Source organism: Eriocheir sinensis, unplaced genomic scaffold (genome assembly GCF_024679095.1).
Source record: "Eriocheir sinensis breed Jianghai 21 unplaced genomic scaffold, ASM2467909v1 Scaffold1016, whole genome shotgun sequence".
Lineage (NCBI taxonomy): Eukaryota > Metazoa > Arthropoda > Malacostraca > Decapoda > Varunidae > Eriocheir > Eriocheir sinensis.
The window spans coordinates 112,501-136,352 of NW_026110315.1; the positions used below are offsets into that span (position 1 = coordinate 112,501).

A 23,852-nucleotide genomic window follows, 5' to 3' on the forward strand; every position below is an offset into this window, starting at 1 on the left:
TTCAAGGTCCAAGACAATGTTGTATTTAGAGGAATGATCAAGAGTCAGGTCTTGGCATGAGTCAACAGATATATTATTTGCCAGGAGTATTTCCTCAAAGCTGCAGGGATCATCATTGTCCTCGTCACCGTCTGGTGTGTCCCGGCCGTCTGGACCGCCCCGGGCGTCCACACTCAGCAGGGGTGTGGCAGCAGAGCCTGGAGGGATATCACACACTCAGTCAGCTCAACAGTCATGGTGTTTGTTATCATGGAGCTGGAACTAGTAGTGATAGCTAGTTGTGCAGTAACTGCTTGAATATCACTGGTGGAAGTAGCAGCAGCAGAAGCAGTAGTAGCAGTAGTAGGAGTATAATAAAACCAGATTGGCGAGCCTGTTTTGGCTTTGGCTCCCAGGTCCTTTCTCCTCTGCTCTGCCACACAATCCCAACACCTATATTTTCCTTTCATATGCTAGCTATAGCTAACATAAGGGAGGAAGAGATAGGTGTTGCAACTGTGTGGCAGAGCAGACAGGAGGAAAGGACCCGCAGGAGCCAACACCACAACACTCGCCAATTTGGGTTCACTATAGTAGCAGAGTAGTAGTAATAATAAAAACAGTTCAACAACATGGTCTCAGTAAGTCCCATGCAATATTTGGCACCAACAGATTTACCAGCAAAAGGGTTTTCCGGAAATTTCCAGTAGATTGCCAACAAATTTTCAATGCTTGCTTGCATGATAACCAATGTTACGGGTGAACCGCTCCATGGGTATGGCGAGGTACACTCTACGGGAACAGTCTACCATGTTTACATTACTCACCGGCTCCCACGGTGGACAGTGCCGCCACTCAAGGGCCTTGGCACATCACAACCCTTGCTCATACACTTTGATCTGCTTCAATAAGTCGCTCCCTCAATGACCAAAAGAATTGTGTGTCCATCACGTGACAAGGTTGAAGTACATGTTTATATTTGGTTCTCTCCTCTGCTGCGCCTCTCAAATATCCTACATCACCATACTAGTCATGTGTTGACAGGATGAGTGGTGAGCTGCTACTCACTCTTCCTGCCGTGGTGAGCTCCTTCCCTCACACTCACTCCTCCTTGCTCCTCTGTTGTACATCTCACTGCCTGCATCACATTACTAATTTTCATATATATTTATTCATTTATTTTTTGTTTTACCGAATTTTGACAAGCATTATGCGAGTTCTACAATCAGTTCTAAGTCTGTTTATCTTGTATAAGAGGCGAGCTGTGACAAACATCATAGTAATGTGTGGCACGAGAGCATGTGTGATTGACAGGCCATGTCATGAGTCATAGAGAAACCCAGCCAATCAGGAGAGGCCTGACATATATATTGCCAGGCACCAGAGAATCACTTCATTTGAAGAGACTACTGAGGAGCCCCACAAGGGCAGATTTGGTGCCAACATTTTTTATATATATTCATGACACAAATTACAGTATAGGAGAAGAAAGCTGCTTAAACCTGATTGTAGATGCTATAACTCAAAGAAAATAACATCTACAAACACACAAAAAGTCTCACATGGCAGCAGTGGCATTCCCTCCATGGGGTCGTCTCCGTGGATGAGGGAGGTGCCCTGGCTCAACGTCAGCAGGTCTGGCGGGGCGGCCGTGGCCCCCTCGCCCACCAGCATGTGGGGGGCCATGCATGTCATAGTCATCCCAGTGGTAGCCTAGGATTTGGGAAACACAGACATATATTACCAGGCTTTCTGACACTGAGCCACATGTGGGTTTGTTGACACAGATCCACATTCCTCAGCCTTCAGTGTATGTCAGTGTATTCACAGCGTGCTATAAAGATTTCTACGTGACAGTCCCAGACCCATGATGCTGCAAGAGCTTTCTCCACATGCATCACCACAAGATGGTGAATATGATGTATGGGATACCATGCAAAAAAAATATTAATCTAATACAGACTATTACACTTAAAGTTGCAACACCTCGTTTAGCCTAATTCTCCTGCAGACTTTTATGACTTTTGTAAAACACACAAAAGGAGGAAATTATACTACTAAAGTATGGGTAGGTACCTTTCTTCTTCTGCTGGCTCGGTGCTGCGTGCAAGGGAGACAGAAGACACGTGAGTGGTCATGTCCCAGAGGCTTATATTTACACTGTGCATTCTCCCTTCTCTCAACCTGGGAAACTTACTTAAAATTACAGAGCAAATTCGTTATTATAGATGAGGTTCAAAAGTTATCATATATATATATATATATATATATATATATATATATATATATATATATATATATATATATATATATATATATATATATATATATATATATATGAAACTTTTTGTAAGTTGTAAACCCCAAAAATCAATAAAAAATTGTGTAAATCAACAAAAGCACTAGCTTCATATTAACTATGTACTACTTTGTTGCTCTTTTGGCTGTGTGATGAAAGAGTGTCTGTGCCCGTCAACCACAACACAAGACTGTGTCAGTTAGCAGCAGCTGAAGGAACAGATCACAAAGTTACACGGGGATGAAACACGACAGCACTCGTGTTCTTAAGATATTAAAAAAGCACGTTACTATCACCATGTTAACTTGTATAGTTTGTCATGGTAAGTGCTACTCAAAGCTGAGCCTCATTAGACTCGCAGCAGTGGCCGGTTATCTCAAGCAGCACACGAACTCAGTCGGGTGAGTGTTGGCACAGCGCTGCATTGCCTCTCAGAAACCCTTTGGCTGTCAAAGCCATGGGGAGCCCTTGTGTAGGGCCCATGCAAGGCAGAGGCCTGGCTCTGAGGGCCATGCAACAGTCTTCTGGTGTGGTCACTATCAGCTGTGGTGGCCTCTTGAGGTAGTCTAAATGTGCTGGGGCCCGGCGTGCCAGGTGGTGGGGGCAGGGGAGAGGGGGCACGGCAGGGGAACCTGACGCCTGGCCCCTCTCTGCACCCGCCAGGATATAAATAGAAGTTTGTTATTCCTGAGGGTAAAGTCTTGTCGTGAGAGTACGCTGCAAAACCTTCACACTTCCCTCCTCGCTGTGAGGGGAAGAACCTAAACCCCTCACAGAAAGGCTTTTAGTGTTTCCTTGGACAAAATCAAATTTATGCAGATCATAAATTAGAAGCTGGCACCAAATAAATACATGGAGTGAAATTTAATAGAATTTTCATTAGGGTGCATTAACCAAGTCAGTGTTAAGCAGGCATGCTATTAGTGCCATCAGTGGGTGACCCATGCTGCAGCAGCACAGCGTGCCACCGGGAACCTCTGTGCAGTACAGGAGCTGGGCACTCCTGGCCGGCACCACATGATGCAACCCTGAGCCATCACACAAACAAAACTCCTGCCATGACAGATTAAAAAGGAAAGATTTTTTCTGAAATACATATATCTATATATGTATATACTATACTGTGTGTGTGTGTGTGTCTCTCTCTCTCTCTCTCTCTCTCTCTCTCTCTCTCTCTCTCTCTCTCTCTCTCTCTCTCTCTCTCTCTCTCTCTCTCTCTCTCTCTCTCTCTCTCTCTCTCTCTCTCTCTCTCTCTCTCTTACACACACACACACAGAAACAATGGTGAGGGACATGGCAGATAAGAAAAAATGTCATAATGTTTGGTGTACAAGAAGAAAACACAGTGAAGACTCAGAGGGAAAGTTGTGAGAAGAATAGGGTGAAAAGTGTATTGAGAAATTTGAATACTGAAGAAGAGGAAAAGTTTGAGGAAGAAGTAGATGAAATAACAAGATTGGGAAGGTATGAGGAAGGAAAGAACAGGCCATTAAAGATTAAGTTAAGATCCCAAATGACAACAGAAACCATCCTAAATAGGTTGTGGAGATTAAACAACTCTGAAGTATACAAACAGATATATGTGAGGAGAAATATGACGGAGGATGAAAGAATGAAGGAAAAAGAAATGATAAATGAAGTGAAAAAAAGGAATGAGGAAAGATCAGAGGAAGATAAGAAGAATTTTTTTTGGAGAATGAAGAAGAAAAAACTGATGAAGTGGTGGATAGGAGGCGAAGAGAGGGAGTAAGGGTGTTGATATCCTTTCCCTTCCTCCCTCCTTATTTTCACATATTCATTTCTTGCCATCTTAAAGTCTTCTTTATTCCTCTGGTTCTTTTCAGTCTTTTCCACGCTCTGTCCCTTTTTTTCTTTGCGCCTGCACATCTTGCATTAAACCAATCTTGCTTTCCTCTTTCTATTGGTTTATATAATGGGACATTTTTTGACTCCTGTCTCATATGCCTCTATGAAAACATCATACTTTTCCTGCACTTTGCTTGTTCTTTTTAACTTTTCCCAGTCCAGTTTTTTGTAATATTTCTTGAGATTTTCTATGTCCACTTTCCTGCAGTTTCTCCTTTTTCCTTTGTATGATTCATCTTCCTCAGTGACATCCTCATCGGTTTCCAACTCTATTATTACATGATCACTTTTTCCCGTGGGACACACATATCTTAACTCATTTAACAGGTGCATTCCCTTCGTCAGCCCCAGGTCCAGTCTTGGTGGGTCGTCATCACTCCTGTATCTTGTATTTTCAGTCACCCACTGCATCATTAAGTTTTCCGTAGTCAGTTTTAAAAATCTCTCTCCCCATGCCGTGTGTGTGTGTGTGTGTGTGTGTGTGTGTGTGTGTGTGTGTGTGCAAAAGATGTAAGGTACCAATTTCTTTTTCTCCTTTCTCATGCTGAAGATTGACTTTATGGCTTGAATAAAATAAATCCATTAATCTGCACAAGTTATCAATGCTGAGTTAATATTTTTCTTTACTTATTATTTAATTCTCAGAAATCAATGGCAAGTCAATTTTTAAAATGGCAAATGACGACTGAAACACGGCAGATATACTTTTTGAGGAGTAGCTAAGTTAGGGAAGGGGGAGGAAGAAGGGGAGTGAGAGGGAGGAGTGGAGGAAGGGTGGGAAAGGGAGACAATGGAGAGGTAGGAGGAGATGGAGAGGAGGGAAAGGACAGTGATGAAGGAGGAGCAGGAAGGGAGGAGGAGGGAGGGGAGAGAAAAGATGGAGGGGAGGGAAAGGGGAAAGGAAGGGAGAAGAGGATAAAGATAGGGATTAGGATGAAATAGGAGAGGAGCACAGATGGGAAAATAGAAATAATGATAATGGTAATGATGATAATGGTAAGGAAAGTAATGATGAAAGAAAAGCCTATTAAGAAAGCTGAAAAAATAAAGAAATAAAATACAGGGGTCTGGAAGGGCTACATTAACCTGGTAGCAGCGACGGACCAAATTTGTGGCTATACAGTGTAACAGCAACGGGCCATTTGTGCCATGATATAAACTCCCAAAATAGATGATACATAATCTGATCACAAATGCTTTGATATATATTATGAAATGGTTTGTGTGAGGGGTGATTTTTTCTCATTTTTTTCGCTTGGTGGGACCATTAAGAAACATGATTCCCGCTGCTACCGGGTTAAGAATGTCATACCTGAAGAATCGTCTGAAAATGGAGACTGCCGGGCCGGGGAGGTGTGGGTCTCGCCGAGGTTGGTCACCAGGTCACAGCCCACATCTGAAGAACAACGAGGACACGAGTTCAGTTCTGGTCCTCACAATCTGACGCACTCCCAACGCCTCAGATACAAATAAACATAGTGCAGTAAGGAGAGGAGACACTCAACAGGGAAAAGGGGATCAAGTTGCAAGTTATGATATAGTTCTGGTCCTCATGGTTTGGTGCACCCAACGCCTCAAGTACAAATAAACACAGGCCAGTAATGAGAGGAGACACTCAACAGGGGAAAAAAAGGAAAAGGCCCCAATTCTCCCCAAGCCTTTGAATAAATTACTCCTAAATTGGTGACCTGGCCATCCCATTCTTAAGGCAGTGAGGTTCCCCAACATCACACTTGACATTTAATTTCTTAGGTGATTCGTCAAAAGTTGAGTGTAGAAATCTCTGGAGACAAACACTGACGATCTCAGGGCAAGAATCACAGCTGCCATTGAAAGCATGGAAGTGTTGCAGTGTACATGGCGGTACATAGAAAATATAAATAAGTATGATGATATTTCCATATGTTTTGGCAGCTACTGCTCAGCATTCCCTTAGAAGGGTTGCCACAGCAGATGTGTAAACACATGCAGTGAAGAAGGGAAAATACTTAAAGCATCAAGCTGCCTGTGCTCCTTGTACTGCTCTAGGGCTGTGAGGTAACAGTGAACGGTGAGGCGGTGAGCTGATGCCTTCTGTAACGCACACCTTGGCAGGACTGCTGGGCATCACTAAAGTGGCTATGTGTCAAACTACTAGCTATCACTTTAGTAAATAGGAAAATTAATCAAGGCCTTTTTTTACCTTCATTCCCTGTGCATGCAAACTTTTGCTCTATGGGCCTATGACTCACTCCCCACAAGTCACCCCTGCTCACTGGGATGTATCTGTAAGAGACAACTCTTGGTGAGGCAGAGCACAGGGAGACCAACAAGTCTTGTGCCCTGAGGGAAATGACTGACCCTGCCAAGACTTATTTCCAATGGTAAGGGAGCTGCTGTGGAGGCCTGGACATTTCCAAACCACTGGCCACTATGGTTATGAAGTCGTCCAGCACTGGGGTAGTACTGGCACTAGGGAAAAGGCCAATGTTGTACCAATATTTACAAAGAGGGATAAATAAGCTGTGTCTAATTACCAGCAACTGGTTTAAAGTCAGTTGTAGGAAATCATTTGTGTGTTACAGCTAGAAATATTCATGACCCAGACAAATACAATCAGATTACTGACTTCCAGCATGGGTTCACGAAGGTAAATCTCATCTCACTAACCTTATGTCACTTCTCAAAAGGTGCATGAAGGGGCAGGAAAGGATGAAAATTATGATGTTGTTTATGTATCTCACTTTAAGTTGAGCATTCAAGACTTAAATAAAGTCAAAGCACATGGGACAGAGGGCTAAGGTTTGGGGTGGATCAGGAGGTGACTAAGAGACAAGACGCAGAGAGTTCAAGTAAACACAGATAAATCAGACTGGGTGTGTGTTACTGATGGCAGCCCACAAGGTTTAGCTTTAGATCCATTGCTATTTACTATTTACATCAATGATCTTGACTGCAGTGCAACCAGTGACATCAGGAAGTTTGTGGATGACACATAAATAGGACACTGGCATTGCAGGGCGACCTAAATGCACTGTACGAGTGTTCCCATAAATGGATGATGCAGTTCAACATGGAGATGCTGATAATTTTAACCCGGTAGCAGCGACGGGCCAAATTTGTGGCTTTACTGTGTAGCATCGATGGGCCAAATTTGTGCCATGATATAAACCTCCCAAAATAGATGATACATAATCTGATCACAAATGCTTTGATATATATTATGAAATGGTTTGTGTGAGGGGTAATTTTTTCTCATTTTTCTCGCTTGGAGGGACCGTTAAGAAACATGATCCCCGCTGCTACCGGGTTAAGTGTAGGAAAAAATGGTCTTCCAAATAGTTCAAACAAATAATGAAACCAAATAGTGAAAACAAATAAATAAAACAAGTCTTGGTCACTCTAGGCATGTGTGAGCCCTGACATTCAACCCCCAAATCAATGTATTACTGCCCTGAACCACACAATTTTTTAATTTTATTTTTACAGCAAGGGAGGCAGCTCAAGGTCAAAAAACAAAAACAGCAACAAAAAGGCCTGCTATATGTACACTGCTTTGACAAAAGAAAAAAAGAACGAGAGGCCAGAAGCGAGGTCAATTTTGGGTGGATAGGGGTCTTGATACTCTCCACTTGAAAGAGCTCAATGCAAAATAGTCTTGGGCTGTATTTCTATGGGCATCAGCAACTGGCAGTGCAGAAGTAATCCTAGTTGTATATTTGCCACTTGTTAGACCCTTCCTGGATAAGACTGCTCAATTTTGGTGCCCCTATTACAGAGAGGATACAGTTCTCTTAAATTAGTACAGAGGAGAGACTAAAGTGATCCAAGGACATAGAAACGAGCTGTACGGGGTGACTGAAAAACTTAACCTGGTAGCAGCGACAGGCCAAATTTGTGGCTTTACTGTGTAGCAGCGACGGGCCAAATTTGTGGCTTTACTATGTAGCAGTGATGGGCCAAATTTGTGGCTTTACTGTGTAGCAGCAACGGGCCAAATTTGTGGCTTTACTTTACTGTGTAGCAGCGACAGGCCAAATTTGTGGCTTTACTGTGTAGCAACAAGGCCAAATTTGTGGCTTTACTGTGTAGCAGCGACGGGCCAAATTTGTGGCTTTACTGTGTAACGACAGGCCAAATTTGTGGCTTTACTGTGTAAAGCGACAGGCCAAATTTGTGGCTTTACTGTGTAGCAGCGACAGGCCAAATTGTGGCTTTACTGTGTAGCAACGACAGGCCAAATTTGTGGCTTTACTGTGTAGCAGCGACAGGCCAAATTTGTGGCTTTACTGTGTAGCAACGACAGGCCAAATTTGTGGCTTTACTGTGTAATAGCGACAGGCCAAATTGTGGCTTTACTGTGTAGCAACGACAGGCCAAATTTGTGGCTTTACCGTGTAGCAACGACGGGCCAAATTTGTGGCTTTACTGTGTAGCAGTGACGGGCCAAATTTGTGGCTTTACCGTGTAGCAGTGATGGGCCAAATTTGTGGCTTTACTGTGTAGCAGCGACGGGACAAATTTGTGGCTTTACTGTGTAGCAGTGACGGGCCAAATTTGTGGCTTTACCGTGTAGCAGTGATGGGCCAAATTTGTACCATGATTTAAACCCCCCAAAATAGATGATCCACACTGATCACAAATGCTTTAATATATATTATGAAATGGTTTGTGTGGTGATGATTTTTCTCATTTTTCTCGCTTAGAGGGACCATTAAGAAACATGATCCCTGCTGCTACTGGGTTAACATATTCTCCGGAAAGCCCTAGACTGTGAGGTGATTTATTACAAGTTTTCAGACGGGTTACAGGGATGAATATTGGCAATTTAGTAACCTTCTCTGACTTAATGAAAGCCTAAAATCACTTAACTCGTATGGGGTGAGATTAAAAAGCATATATTCTCTGGAAAGCCGTAGACTGTGAGGTGATTGATTAGAAGTTCTCAGATGGGTTACAGAGATTAATAAGGGACTTAATGAAAGCCTAAAATCACTTAACTTGTACAGGATGACTAAAAAAAAAAATTAACTTACATATTATGGAAAGCCATAGACTGTGACGTGCTTTATTAGAAGTTTTCAGATGGGTTGTAGGGATTAATAAGGGCAATTTAGTAACCTTGCCTGACTTAACAAAAGCCTAATTCACTTCACTTGTACGGGGAGGACTAAAAAAAAATCAACATATTCTCCGGAATACTGTAGACGGTGAGGTGCTTTATTATAAGTTTTCAGGTGGGTTACAGGGATTAACCTGGTAGCAGCGACGGGCCAAATTTGTGCCATGATATAAACCCCCCAAAATAGATGATACATAAACTGATCACAAATGCTTTGATATATATTATGAAATGGTTTGTGTGAGTGATGATTTTTTCTCATTTTTCTTGCTTTGAGTGACCATTAAGAAACATGATCCCCGCTGCTACTGAGTTAATAATTACTGAAAGCCAAATTTACTTCACTCATATGAGGTGACTAAAAACCCTCAAATTATGTTCTCCAGAGAGCTGTATAGACTGTGAGGTGATTTATTATAAATTCTCAGATGGGTTATAGAGATGAATAAAGGCAATTTAGTAACCTTGCCTGACTTAATGAAAGCCAAATTCACTTCACTTGTACGGGGAAAAAAAAAATACATATTCTCTGGAAAGCTGTAGACTGTGAGGTGATTTATTAGAAGTTTACAGATGGGTTATAGGGATTGATAAGGGCAATTTAGTAACCTTGCCCGACTTATTGAAAGCCTAAAATCACTTAACTCATATGGGGTGAGATTAAAAGGCTTATATTCTCTGGAAAGCCGGAGACTATGAGGTGATTTATTAGAAGTTTCCAAATGGGTTATAGGGATGAATATTGGCAACTTAGTAACCTTCCCTGACTTAACGAAAGCCTAAAATCATTTATCTCATATGGGGTAAGATAAAAAAGCTTATATTCCCTGGAAAGCCCTAGACTGTGAGGTGCTTTATTAGTTCTCAGTTGGGTTACAGGGATTAATGAGGGCAATTTAGTAACCTTGCCTGACTTTCCTAAGGCCAAAAATCACTTCATTCAGGCAGCTGCTTCCCATCAATCATGTTCCTCCCTCTCCTGCCACCTCTCTTACACCCTCCTTCCCCTCCTCTTCCATCACAGCACTCATTCATTCCCACCCTGCCATACAAAACCATACAGCACCTCAGAACTCACAACACGGTACAGCACCTCATCAGAAGAGAGGGAGCAGATGACAAGAGGATTATTTTTTTACAAGGGAGGCAGCTCAAGGGCAAAAAAACAAAAAGAGCAACAAAGAAGCTTGCTATACAATGCTTCAACAAATGAAAGCAGAACGAGAGGCCAAAGGAGAGGTCAATTTGAAGTGGAGGTGTCTTAACCTGTCCACTGTGATTAAGATTTTGCCCTCACTGGTTGCCTGGTATCATATATATCCCTTCACTGGTAGCCTGGTGACATAATGGTCCCAGGTCTTTCTCTGCCTCTGTGGTGGATAGTGGAGTGTTTCCCATGTGGTATTGGTGTGCTGGATATCCCTTCATTGGTAGCCTGGTAACATATAGTCCCAGGTCTTTCTCTGGCTCTGTGGTGGATAGTGGAGTGTTTCCCATGTGGTATTGGTGTGCTGAATATCCCTTCATTGGTAGCCTGGTAACATATAGTCCCAGGTCTTTCTCTGACTCTGTGGTGGATAGTGGAGTATTTCCCATATGGTATCGGTGTGCTGGATATCCCTTCATTTGGTAACATATAGTTCCAGGTCTTTCTCTGGCTCTGTGGTGGATAGTGGAGTATTTCCCATATGGTATCGGTGTGCTGGATATCCCTTCATTTGGTAACATATAGTCCCAGGTCTTTCTCTGCCTCTGTGGTGGATAGTAGTGTTTCCCATATGGTATTGGTGTGCTTCCCCTCCCAAGGTGCATGGCATTACATTTTTCTTCACTGAATTGTAGCAGCCACTTTTTGTTCCATTCCTGTAACTTGGTGATGTCTTCTTGTGGGAAATCCACAGTCAAGCAGTTAATACTCTGGCACATCGATCATCCACCACCGGGCTGCTCACCTCCAAACAGGCTGAGCGGACTTTTACTGCACATCTTAATAACCTCAGTACCTGGGGTGTGGAGTCGGAGTTAAAATTTTCTCCGACTCCGACTTCGGGAAATTTTAAACTTGCAACTCCAACTCTGACTCTGACTCCGGCCCCCATGCCCCTCCACCTCTATGGCAATTTTTTTATTTTATTTTTTTTATTTTTTTTTATAGATGCTGCCTGTAGTGCTGGTAGACTCTCTTGAGGTCCTTTCTCTTACATGTATTTACATCAAAATTATATGTACTCTATATAGACAACATCCAGATAATGTATAAGAAAAAGAGTTCACAACTACATTACACGATAAAGGATTACGTTAAGGAGTCGGAGTCTGGGGTATTTTTACCGACTCCGACCAAAAGTACCCGACTCCTCCGACTCCGACTCCACGGCCCTGCTCAGTACTATTAATCCAGTGCTGAAATCTTACCTCATGACTTCACATTAAAGTTTCAGTATTGGATTAATAGTATTGAGGTTATGTTAGGTTATGCATGTTTGTATGTATAAACTCTATATCAGGGGTTCTCAACTTGGTGTAAATCGTCCCAAGTGTGCTAATTTGATCTTTTCTGTTGGGCAATATTTATTTATTTTCTATTTTCTTATTTATTTATTTATTCATTTATTGGCAACTGGGAGACAGACGGTAACCAAGAAAAAAATCTCATTAAAATCCTATCCATTGCATTAGGCTTCAATTCACTAGACTAGAGGCTCAATATGTTCTTCTCTGTCCTTTTTTATTCCCGCTATTTACCTCGGCCTAATATACCACATACAAGTTTATTAACAAGTTTTCAAAGTGTGGACGTTAAAATGTAATTGTGGAAGCCTGAGCAGCGAGGGGAGATGTATGAAGGGAGGTGTGTTCTATAATGTGCTTTTTTATTCCAGCTATTTACCTTGGCCTAATATACCACATACAAGTTTATTAACAAGTTTTCAAAGTGTGGGCACTAAAATGTAATTGTGGAAGCCTGAGCAGCGAGGGGAGATGTATGAAGGGAGGTGTGTTCTATAATGTGCTTTTTTATTCCAGCTATTTACTTCTGCCTAATATACCACATACAAGTTTATTAATAAGTTTTTAAAGTGTGGACGCTAAAATGTAATTGTGGAAGCCTGAGCAGCGAGGGAGATGAGTGAAGGGAGGCATGGAAAATGGGGTCATGGGTAAACAATGGTTGGGACCCCCTGCTCCATATATTGCTCTATTTACAGAGCTATTTGACTCACCCTTGATGGGCATGAAGTAGGAGTCGTTGAGGTTGTTGTGGTGGTCCCTGGGCTTGTGGAGAGAGTCAGGTCACTGTTGGAGGGCGGCGGAGGGAGAGGTTGGGCAGCATGACCACGGGCTTTTAAGGCTGTGGAGGAACTCGTGGGAGCATCGTGAAAGTGTCTCCAGCTCAAGATTCTCGTGTCCCACGGCAGACAGGTCCGCCAGGTGCTTAAGGGTGTTGAGAATGGCGGAGTCATTGCCGCTGGGGTGTAGGAGGCCGGGTGGGGGGCAGCGGCGGCCTGCTGTGTGGCACCAAGGTAACAAAAGAAAACAACTCAAAGTCTGTAAGAAACAAAACATCTAAGACGCTGACGCCCTAACACACAGAGGCTCAACAACATCCACAAAATGAAATATGGACAGAAAACATTCAAATTGCAGCCTGTAACTTGATGCCAAGGAAGTGAGTCTGATAAAACTAACGTGTGGGAGTGTCTGTCTTACCTGGTCTGCCTCCACGTTGCAGATTTTGGAGTTTCTTTTGGGTGCGTCATTCGCCTTGAGGTCGTTCTTCACGTGGTGGTCCGTGAGCTTGACGCGGTTGTTCTGCTGGTGACGCTTGTGCCTCCACCGCCACCGCTGCCAGGTCCCCAGCAGCAGCACGGCCATCACGCACCCCAGGAACACGGCCAGGATGCAGCAGCTCCTCCAGGGTGATGTTCAGGGAGGAGGACGGCTCTTCAGGCTTCCTAACGGCCTCTGTGCAGTATTCACCGGTAACATTGGAGGAACATATGCACTTGAACCCACCAAAGAAGTTGAGGCAGGTTCCCCCGCTCTGGCAAGGGTTGCGGGTACACTCATCAATGTCCAGCTGGCACATTGCACCGGTAAAGTGTTGGCACTTGCATATAGGCCCATCGGCACCCTCCTCACAGCGACCGCCATTCTGACAAGGGTTTGGGTTGCAGAAAATGCCATATTCACAACGTTTTCCACTCAGTTTTGAAGGACATTGACACTTATAGGTGTGGCCAACAACAATACATTTGCCTCCATTAAGACAGGGTGAGGAGGAGCAGGGAGCCGTGTCCACCTGGCACTGTGCTCCGGTAAAGCGTGGAGGGCAATTGCACTTATAAGAACCTTCATTTTCTTTGCATGTCCCAGCGTTCTGGCAAGGGTAGGAGCCACACACGCCGGCCAGGGGCAGCACGCCTGGACACTGAAGCTCCACGTCGGCCAGGCGCGTGAGCACCGTGCCCCCGGAAGCCGTCCCTGTTATTGACACGGGAAGCTCGGTGCCGTCAATAATGATCTGATCGAGGCAACCCACAAATCCCAGGCTGCTTTGGGAATAGGAAGACATGCCTGACTCTGGTTCACTGCTGAGGGTAGCACCGAGATACATGAAGTTTGAATCCATGTTCAGAATGTCATTAGCACCCGGCGCCGCTCCTGAACTCACCTCGCCGTCCACACTCAGTGTTGATATGGTGCCGTCTCTGGTCAGGTTGATGAAGTGCCACGCATCATTGTCGACCCTCACCGTGGACACCCTGACCAGTCCTTCCCCGCTGCCACAGTCCCAGCGGTACTGCACATGTCCGCCGGCCACCTCCAGCACGCTGTAGTCCACGTCCCCGGCAGCAAAGACCAGCATTCCCACCGGGTGTCTGGTGCGCATGAAGGCACTCAGCATCAGTGAGCTGCTCTTACCTTGCTGAGCTATGCTGTACTGGGCATAGCTCTTTCCCCTGAAGGAGAGAGGCCTCAGTGGGTAGTGGCACGCAGGGCTGCGGCACTTTGTCAGGTCCACTCGGCATGAAGGTCCTGCTCTGCCGGCAGGGCACTGGCACGTGTAGCCTCGGCTGCTGGTGTTGGTGGGCGCACACTCCTCATACTCAGCACAGGGTCGGTGCCCACAGGCATTGACTAAATTAGTGCAGTTCTGGCCTCCATACCCTTGGTCACACACACAGCCAACTTTCTGGGTAAATCTTGGAGCAACCAGACTAGACAGCTGTGTGTTGAAGGGCATGGCCACATCATTGTTGATTTCCACCACGTCCACACAGTCCCCGTGGCCGCCGCACTCTGAGCCAGACACACACAGGGACTCCATGATGTCCACGAAGGGCAAGCCAAGCTTCTCTTTTATGTCAACTTGTTTTTCTTTTAGCTTCAGCAGCAGATGTTCTCTTGTCATGTAGATTTCAAAGAGTCTCACAACTATCAGAACGTCAAGACTCCTCTGTATGTCTCTTTTGGATCGCTGTGGAATGTAATCTATCTTATCTAAAGAGTGTGAGTGTACGAGGGCTGGCTGCAGGCTGCTCCTGAACTGACAGCTCTATGGCAATAGCTTTGAGGAAATATTTCTGATACCTGGAGAGAAATTCATCGGAGGACAGAGGACCCAGGCGAATGATGACGGCATTTTCAACCATTTCCTCAGTGACCACGGAGACCTCGATGGAAGCCTGCACGGTGCGGTGATAACTGCCGTCCGACACACTGACGTTGACGCTGTAGTTACCGGCATCAAGAGGCGTTAGTGCCACCAGAGTGCCGTCCTCACTGTCAATGTCAAAGTACTTGATGGAGCTGACTTCCTCTGCATAGGGCGCCACAGAGTACTGCAGGGTGTCGTAGGGTCCTGGTCAGTGCAGTGACCCGCCCGATGATGCCTCCGGGAAAGGCACTGCGGAAACTGATGACCACTGTTTTAAGCGGGAAGAGTGTTGGCGGGAAGCGGGACTCCTCCACCACGCTGACGGTAACTTGGGTGTTAGCGTGGAGTGGTGGCGAGCCGCTGTCCCACACTCGCACCTGCACCACGTACTGATCCTGGACCTGGTGAAGAAGAGGAAACAGGGACTGAAGAATGGCACTCATGTATTACTCTCACTATCTGTGGAGCTTAATTAAAAATGCATACTTCCTTGAGCACTCAGACCACCTGATGGTTTTACTGGATTAAATGCGTTACAAAATATTGAGTGTTACCTTGTGGTTCAATTTATTGGTGGCCAGCCTCAGTGAGCCATCCTGGTCCAGGGTGAAGGCACGACTCTCAACAGGCTGGTTGATCACCTCCCAGGTGAAGGGAGCGCCGCTGGGGTCAGCGTCGGCATCGGTGGCCATGAGGCGGATCACTGAGTAGCCCACAGCTCGGTTCTCCTAATAAAGAAGAACGACTTGAGACGCACCACTTCAATGTTCACTGGATATGGATATGAATGTGCATGTATATATGTAGTTGCATATAGCTGAAAATGAAAGATGATTGGAAGATAACTAGAAATACAATTCTCTCAATGGATGCGGTGAACAGTGGATCAGACTGGACAAATAGGTTGTTCAATCTAACTTTTAATCAAATTTAAAGCTAAATCTGACCTACTGAGACTCTCAAGAGATGGGACTCCACTAGTGTAGCTCACAACTAGGTAAACACACACACACACACACACACACACACACACACACACACACACACACAGATGGCAGAAAGATGGGCTGGTGAGAGATGTTGTTGAAAAGAAGAGTGTAGTTGTCTTTGGGCTGAAGGAGAAGGTCCTGCCAATACGACATGAGAGAGAGAGGAATGAAAAGCAGGCAGCTGTTGAGCTGGTGAGGGAGGTGCAGCATGAAGGCACAGTTTGGAGGGACAAGGTAGAGGAAGTACTCCTGAGGATTGGCAAATATGTAAAAGGAGGACATCGACCTTTTAAGGTAAGGTTCAGATTGCAGGTGGCTGCAGAGGAAGTGCTTGCAGGAACTTGGAAACTCTAAAGAGAGGATTACAAAGACGTATGGATCGGAAGGACCTAAACAAGGAAGAAAGGGCAAAAGTCAACAAACTGTGGGAAGAAGCCAAGCAAAAAACGAGAGCAGGACAGAGGCGGAGAAAGAAAAGGTTTTGGTGGATGGTCACAGATTTAACCCGTCCGCTGCGATTGGCATGGATTTCGCCTTCACTGGTAGCTTGGTAGCATATGCTCCAGGTCTTTCTGTGCCTCAGTGGTGGGTAGTGGAATGTTTCCCATGTGGTATTGGTATGCTGGATTTCCCTCCCAAGATGCATGACCTCACATTTTCTTCACTAAATTGGAGTAGCCACTTTTGTTCCCACTCCTGCAGCTTGGTGATGTCTTCTGGTGAAATCCGCATCAGGGAGTTAAGATTGAGGATGTGGTACAGACGGGCAGCAGAGAGGGAGGAAGTGAACCAAAGGTGGCATACACAAACATGAATGGGTTAACAATGGCACTGGGAAAAGTAAATGACTACTGGAGGGAGAACGAATCGGACATAATGGGAATAGTTGAAACAAAGTTGGGCGATGCTGTCGTGTCCCTGGACATTGGTGGAGGAAAGTACAATGTGTGGAGAAAAGACTGACGGGAAATGCAGGGAGGGGGCGTGATGATGTTGGTTAACCCGGTACAGGTAACTCTCGATTTACGCGAGTTTGGTTTACGCATTTTTTAAATAACGCGGGGTCCAAAATCCAAATAAATGTTTCATTTACACATTTTTTCCACTTATACGCGATATTTTATGGAGTGGCTACCATATGTCTCACGCAACTAGACTCACACGACGCCGCGGCCTCACAACTGAGCTCAGGTCTTCCCACGCGCCACTTGAACAATACAGTACCCACGCTGCCACGCTACTCAACAATAGGGGTGGGCAGGTACCGGTACTAACGGTACCAGCTATATGGTACGGTACCAGTACCAGACTGCTCGGTACCGGTACCAATACTAGCCAGTCGCTCATTTTGTCCCTCATTTCTTCCTCACACGAGTGAGGCTAAGACTGAGTGCCTGAGTGGATATCTTGGTGATATGGATATTCTCTCTCTCTCTCTCTCTCTCTCTCTCTCTCTCTCTCTCTCTCTCTCTCTCTCTCTCTCTCTCTCTCTCTCTCTCTCTCTCTCTCTCTCTACTGAATGAAACGAATATTTATTTTTCGACAGAAACCTACCTCTTGTTTGATTTACATTGTTTTTTGATTTATGTGACCTCTTCAAGGACGCAATACTCACGTAAATTGAGAATTATCTGTAGCAGCAACGGGCCAAATTTGTGGCTTTACCGTGTAGCAGCGACGGGCAATAAATTTGTTATATCTCTTACGAATTAGGCATACTATTGATATCGGCTTTATCATGTAGCAATGACGGGCCAAATTTGTGGCTTTACCGTTTAGCAACGACGGCCAAATTTTGTGGATTTACCGTGTCGCAGAGACTGGCCAAATTGTGGCTTTACCGTGTAGCAGCGACAGGCCAAATTTGTGGCTTTACCATGTAGCAACGACTGGCCAAATTTGTGGCTTTACCATGTAGCAATGACGGGGCAAATTTGTGGCTTTACCATGTAGCAACGACTGGCCAAATTTGTGGCTTTACCATGTAGCAACGACAGGGCAAATTTGTGCCATGTTATAAATCCCCCAAAATAGATGATACATAAACTAATCACAAATGCTTTGATATGTATTATGAAATGGTTTGTGTGAGGGTGATTTTTCTCATTTTTTCTTGCTTGGAGGACTATTCAGAAACATGATCACAGCTGCTACCAGGTTAAGAAGGACCTGGGAGTTGACAGTGTAAACTATGGCAAGGGATGTGCTGAAATGATGAAAGTTGATTACACCGGGAAGGAAAGCAGAAACAGAGACTTTGGTGTGGTGTGTGTTCCACAAAACGAGATCTTGGGGTAATGAAAGATATGAGAGAATGATGAAAGACACAAGCGACAGTATGGAGAGAATGATGAGTGGAAGTGACAACTAGCCATGATGGGGACTTCAACTGCAAAGAGGTGTGTTGGGAGGAGTGGACGTCAGAGGGCGGTGAGGGTCATGGGGAAATACGCTGCTGAGGATGGCGTAAATGGCACTCTTACACAATGGATCAAGAACACAAGGTTTCAGGGAGTGATGAACCCTCAGGATTTACAGAGTCAAGGTCTGATAGTAGATGGTGTGAGGTCGCTGAAACACCTCCAGGACTGAAGTGATCACATGGTACTTGGAGTTTTACGATGAATGAAAGAAGAGAAGTGAGGAAAAGAGACCACAAAACTGGGAGATACAATTACAGCAAGGTGATCTCTGCATAGTTGAGAAAGCACTTGAAGAAGCGGACTGGAGTAAGTTCTATGGAGTGGAAACAGTGGATATGAAGCGGATGTCATTACTGGAGACTTACAATGAGGGAGGCGGTGGCTGAATCGACAGAGTAACACCACCGCGTTCAGGAGGACGCGAGTTCAATCCCGCCACTTGGTGCCGCAAACTGGGTTTTTCAGCAGCCACTCGCCGAGTGAGCTTAAAACTACCCTGCTGTCAGAAGACCACCTATCTAGCGGACTCTAGATTCGAGGGGATTAAAGATGAGCTCGGGGGAGGGAGCAGCATGAACCAATGCAAAATGGCACGCCACTATAAACACTCTGCGCCAGAACAAACTGGGCAAACCCATCCAGGACCCACCGGGAAGAAAGCCTTGGGCCGACCATTAGGCCCCACCGGAAAAAGAAGCCTACCGGCGCTATAAGGCAGCGACGACAAAATAAAAAAAAATAAAAAAAGCATTGTCAAAAGGAGATTAGAAATAAAATTTGGTTCAATGGCCAGAAGATGTGAAAGTGAAAGGTAAAAGCAAAGTGAGAAAAAGAGATGTAGCATGGAACCCAGGTGGAGAAAAGGGAAAGACAGAACACTTAATAGCTGAAGTACAAACAAGTATGGAGTATGCATCTCACGTGCCAGGGGGCTCCACTCCACACAGCTCTCTCCTGGACAGAGTGGAGTCTAAGGCCTTGTCCTCATCAGCTCTCCTCCTCTTACTGACAGTCTTCTACCTCTTAAATTCTGCTGCCATGTTGCTTCTTTCTATCTTCTATCGATATTTTCATGCTGACTGCTCTTCTGAACTTGCTAACTGCATGTGCCTTTCCCTCTCCTCATGCCCTTGCTGCACACGACTTTCTACTCATGCTCATCCTATACCATCCAAACACCTTATATGCAGGAGATTAACCAGCATCTCCATTCTTCATCCCTTCGCACTGGTAAACTCTGGAACAGCCTTCAACTTTCGTCTGTATTTCCTCCTGCCTATGACTTGACCTCTTTCCAAGAAGAAGTGTATCAAGAACACCTCCACCCGAAATTGACCTCTCTTTTGACTACTCTTTTACTTTTTTAGTTTTGTGGGAGCAGCAAGCAGCAGGCTTTTTTTTGTACTTTTTGTTGCTTGCTTGAGCCGTATCCTTTGATGTAAAAAAAAGTGAATGAATGAAAGAGAGGAACAGAGAAAACTACTTGAGTAAATGTAGGCTACTAGAAAATTTCAAAGCACAGCTGAAATTATTTTATAGATATGTCAATAGCAAGCTGAATAACAACGAAGAAATAAATAAACTTAAGGAATTGGACGGTGAAAAGTATTGAGGATGCTGCAGCAATGGTGGAGAGCATTATGCTTTTATTTTTATCTTATTTATTTATCTTTTTTTACGTTTTCACCTATGGCACTGGGATGAGCTTTCTTGGTGAGAGGCTGATGGTCGGCTAACCCATGTCAGGTGCAGGTAGAGTGTTTATAGTGGTGCCATCTCGCATTGGCTCATGCGTTGCCCCCCTGAGCTCACCTCTTGATCCTAGAATCTAGGTCTGGGCAGAATGTTTTTTCAAAGGCAGTGTTTACAAGGAGGAGTGACTTTATTGGACAAGAAGGAAGAGAAGAAAGTATGGAGTACCTGGAAGGAAGACAAGTTTCAGTACAAGAGAGTTGGAAGGATTAATGGGAGGTCTGGACGTGAGGAAGGCACTAGGACCGGATGGTGTGTCAGAAAGCTGGGTCTATGGGAGGTGCAGTAAAGGAATTAGCTGATAAGATCCAATGTGTCATAGTCAGCTCTCTAGCAGAAAGGTAAGGCCCAGCAGACTGGAAGTGAGTGAACATATCTTCAATTCACAAAGGAGGATGCCGGGAAGACTCTGGGAACTACAGGGCGATCTCTTTGACAAGGTATTGCTGGTGAAGATCTGTGAAAGGTTGATCAAAGATAAATGGATGAACTATCTGGTGAGACAACAGATTGACGGACAAACAATTAGGTGGCTTTAGAGGAGGAAAATCTTGCAATGAACTTGATGTGCTACGTAAGCCACGACGCTACCCTCTTCTCGCCTCACCTGCACGACCACGGTGAGAAGTTGTCTTGCGTGAACTTGGAGTGCAAACATTGTCGCTGACGTCGCCCACCTGGATCACGACCTGAGCCATGGCAGTGTTGTTTACGGGGTGTTCAAGTCCTGGCACCCAGCAAATCAACTGGTACTTTAGCGACCTGAGGAGGTGACAAAAAAAGAAGAGGAGGAGGAGGAGGAGGAGGAGTGAATAAGATGAAGAAATGAAAAGAAGAAAAGAAGAAAAGGAAAAAGAAGAAAACGAAAATAAAGAAGGAAACCGAATAAGGGGAGAAAAAGAATTAGAAAGGAAATAAAAGACAAAGAAGAAGAGTAAAGAAAGAAGAAGAATGATGAAGCAAGAAGAAAATAACAATAATAATGACAAGAAGGAAGAAAGAAGAAGAAAAGAAAGAAAAAAGTTCCAAAATCAATTAAATCAGCTTTTGTATGATGAATTTAGGAACTGTCTTGACATGCCTGATTTAAATTTCCAACTTAACACAAAGGAGTTCAATATCGTTATTTTCTTACTGGGGAATATATAGCAACTTTAAGGCCAGTAAAAATGAAAGGCAAAAAGGAGCTGCCGATATTAGAAAGCTGAGCCAAGGGCATAACATCAACGGTCTTGCAGGTCACAAAAGAAGATGGAAGAGGTATTTGGCTTAGGAAGGTATGAGGAGGGAGGTTAAAGGCCACTAATCCAGCCTATATTTGGGTCGCAGGGCAATGAGAACAAGAAAGAAAAAAAGGAGCTATAAGGGTATAACATCAAGTGTAGAGGTAATAAAGAAAGAGACAGAAGAAGGCCTTTAGCCTAAGAAGGCGCTGGCATGAGGAGGGAGTTAACCAGTAGCAACGACAGGCCAAATTTGTGCCATGATATAACCCCAAAATAGATGATACATAAACTGATCCTAAGTGCTTTGATTATACTTATTTATAAGAATGGTTTTGTGTGGTGATGATTACACTATCATTTTTTCTCACTTAGAGGGACCATTGAAACGATGATCCCCACTACTACCGGGTTAAAGGTCTGTCCCTAACTGTAATTGGGTCTGGAAAGAGCAATTGAAAACAGGAAGGACAAAAAGGAGCTGTGAGTTGCTAAGGCTATTTATCAAGTCTTGGAGTAACAAAAAGAAGATGGAAGAGACATTGGCAGGAGAGATAGGAGTAGAAGGTGCCAAAGCACATCAACTGAATTTGGATCACAGGCCAATGGCAACGAAAGACTTAAGTTTTGAAAGGGTATAAAATCAGCAGAGGCTAACAAAAAGAAGATGGAAGGAGTATTTAGCCAGGAGAGAGACATGAGTGCAACTGCAAAGCCACTATCCCAACTACATTCAGGTCGCAGGGCAATGAGAACAAAGATAAAAAGGAGCTCAGAGATTGCAAAAGGGCATAACGCATCAAGTGTTGGAGGTAACAAAAAAGAAAGATGGAAGTGACGTTTTATCCAGGGAGGGCCTGAGTGAGTGCTGCAAAGCCCACTATCATCTGTACTTGGTTGCAGGCATCATTAAATATGCGGCCAACAGGACAGAAACTAGCAGACTAACAATATTATTTGGATGAGAAGATTGTACATCATGAGAATGCTATACCTAAAATATGATCCATGGTTCTTACACCTTTTCCCTATCCAGTTTCTTGATGACAGTGATGATGCCGGTGTCGTCATCAATATGGTGAAACGATGGTCTTCGTTTCCCGCCCGATGCCAGCAGCGGACGGGGCTGTTCTGTAGTCCCACGTCATGGCTGAGACCACTGCGGTGAAGGGGAAAAAGAAGTTGTCGTTCGTAAATCCTGACCAGGTGTAGTTATTGGGTCGCTTTTAGTTTTGCTAACACCTTGACTGCGGATTTCCCTGCAGAAGACATCGCAGCTACAGGGGATGGAACAAAAAGTGGCTGCTACAATTCAGTGAAGAAAAATGTTAAGTCTTGCATCTTGGGAGGGATATCGGCACACCAATACCACATGGAAACGCTCCACTATCCACCACCAGGCAGAGAAAGACCTGGGGAGTATATGTGTAGTGCAGCGACTAGGTCTGCTCAGAGGCCTCACCAACACTTGGCGAGTGGGGGCATCTCTTCAGCCAAACTCGGTAGGAATGGCTCTATCACGCTAGTCCAGGTTCAATCCCAGGCAGCCGACAGATACCTTCACCTGGTCTTGATTAATTTCTCGTGTGTTTCGATACATGCAGAGGTCGTGTTGGAGAATAGGAAAAGGAAAATTATGCTCTCCAGGGCTATGACCTTATGTTACCAGGCTACCAGTGAAGGGATATCAGCACCAATACCACATGGGAAATATCACTATCCACCACCAAGCGAGAGAAAGACCTGGGGTATGTGTTGCAGGCTACCAGTGAAATGAAATTCGTACCAATCGCAGATGGGTTAATGAAGTGCAGAGGAAAATAGAACCGTGGTTTAACACAACAACCTTATGAAAAGTTGTGGATATGAATGTACTTGAGAAAATGAAGAGAAAAAAGAGAAAAGGAGGAAGAGGAAAGAGGAAAGGAGGGAGGAGGGGAAAAGAAAGAAAGAATATGAAAGGAGAAGCGAAAGTAAAAAGAAGAAAAGAGGAAATAGAAAAAGAAAAAGAAAGAAGGAAGATGAAGAAAATGAAGAAGAAAAGAAAAAGGAAAAAGAGAAGGAAAAAAGAAAGAAGGAAGGAAAAATAAACTATTCAGGAACTCCCTAAGAGGCAGTGGTGAGAGTTGACAGTGTGACAGCGCTGCGTTCAGGAGGACGCGAGTTCAATCCGCCCGGTGCCACCAAGCTGAGATTTTTTCAGCCGCCGCCGAGTGGCTTAAAACTACCCATGCTATCCAAGACCATCTATCAACGGACTTTGGAATTCAGGAGGGCAGCATGAGCCAATGCAGATGGCACCACTGTAAACGCAGCGCCAATACCGCAACGGGCTGGAGCCGCTGCATCGGAGTCCCTCGAAACAAGCCTACTGGCGCCACGGGCGAATGTAAAAAAAGAAAAAAAGAAAAAAGTGTTGGTGACTAATGCCACCATCAGGTGAAGCGCTGCACAAGTGTGTCATGTTCCTCCAAATCTATCATCGGCTTTGAAAGGATGCTTTTGATTCCACCTTCACTACTCTCCAAGCAAGTGACACCAGCAGCAGCAAGTAAAGA

General features: G+C 44.6%; 1 pseudogene; it reads right to left on the bottom strand.

Annotated features, from left to right (window-relative positions):
- Positions 1-20,769, bottom strand: part of LOC126988952 (fat-like cadherin-related tumor suppressor homolog) — a 22,315-nt pseudogene extending 1,546 nt beyond the window's left edge.
- Between the last annotated feature and the right edge of the window lie 3,083 nt (positions 20,770-23,852).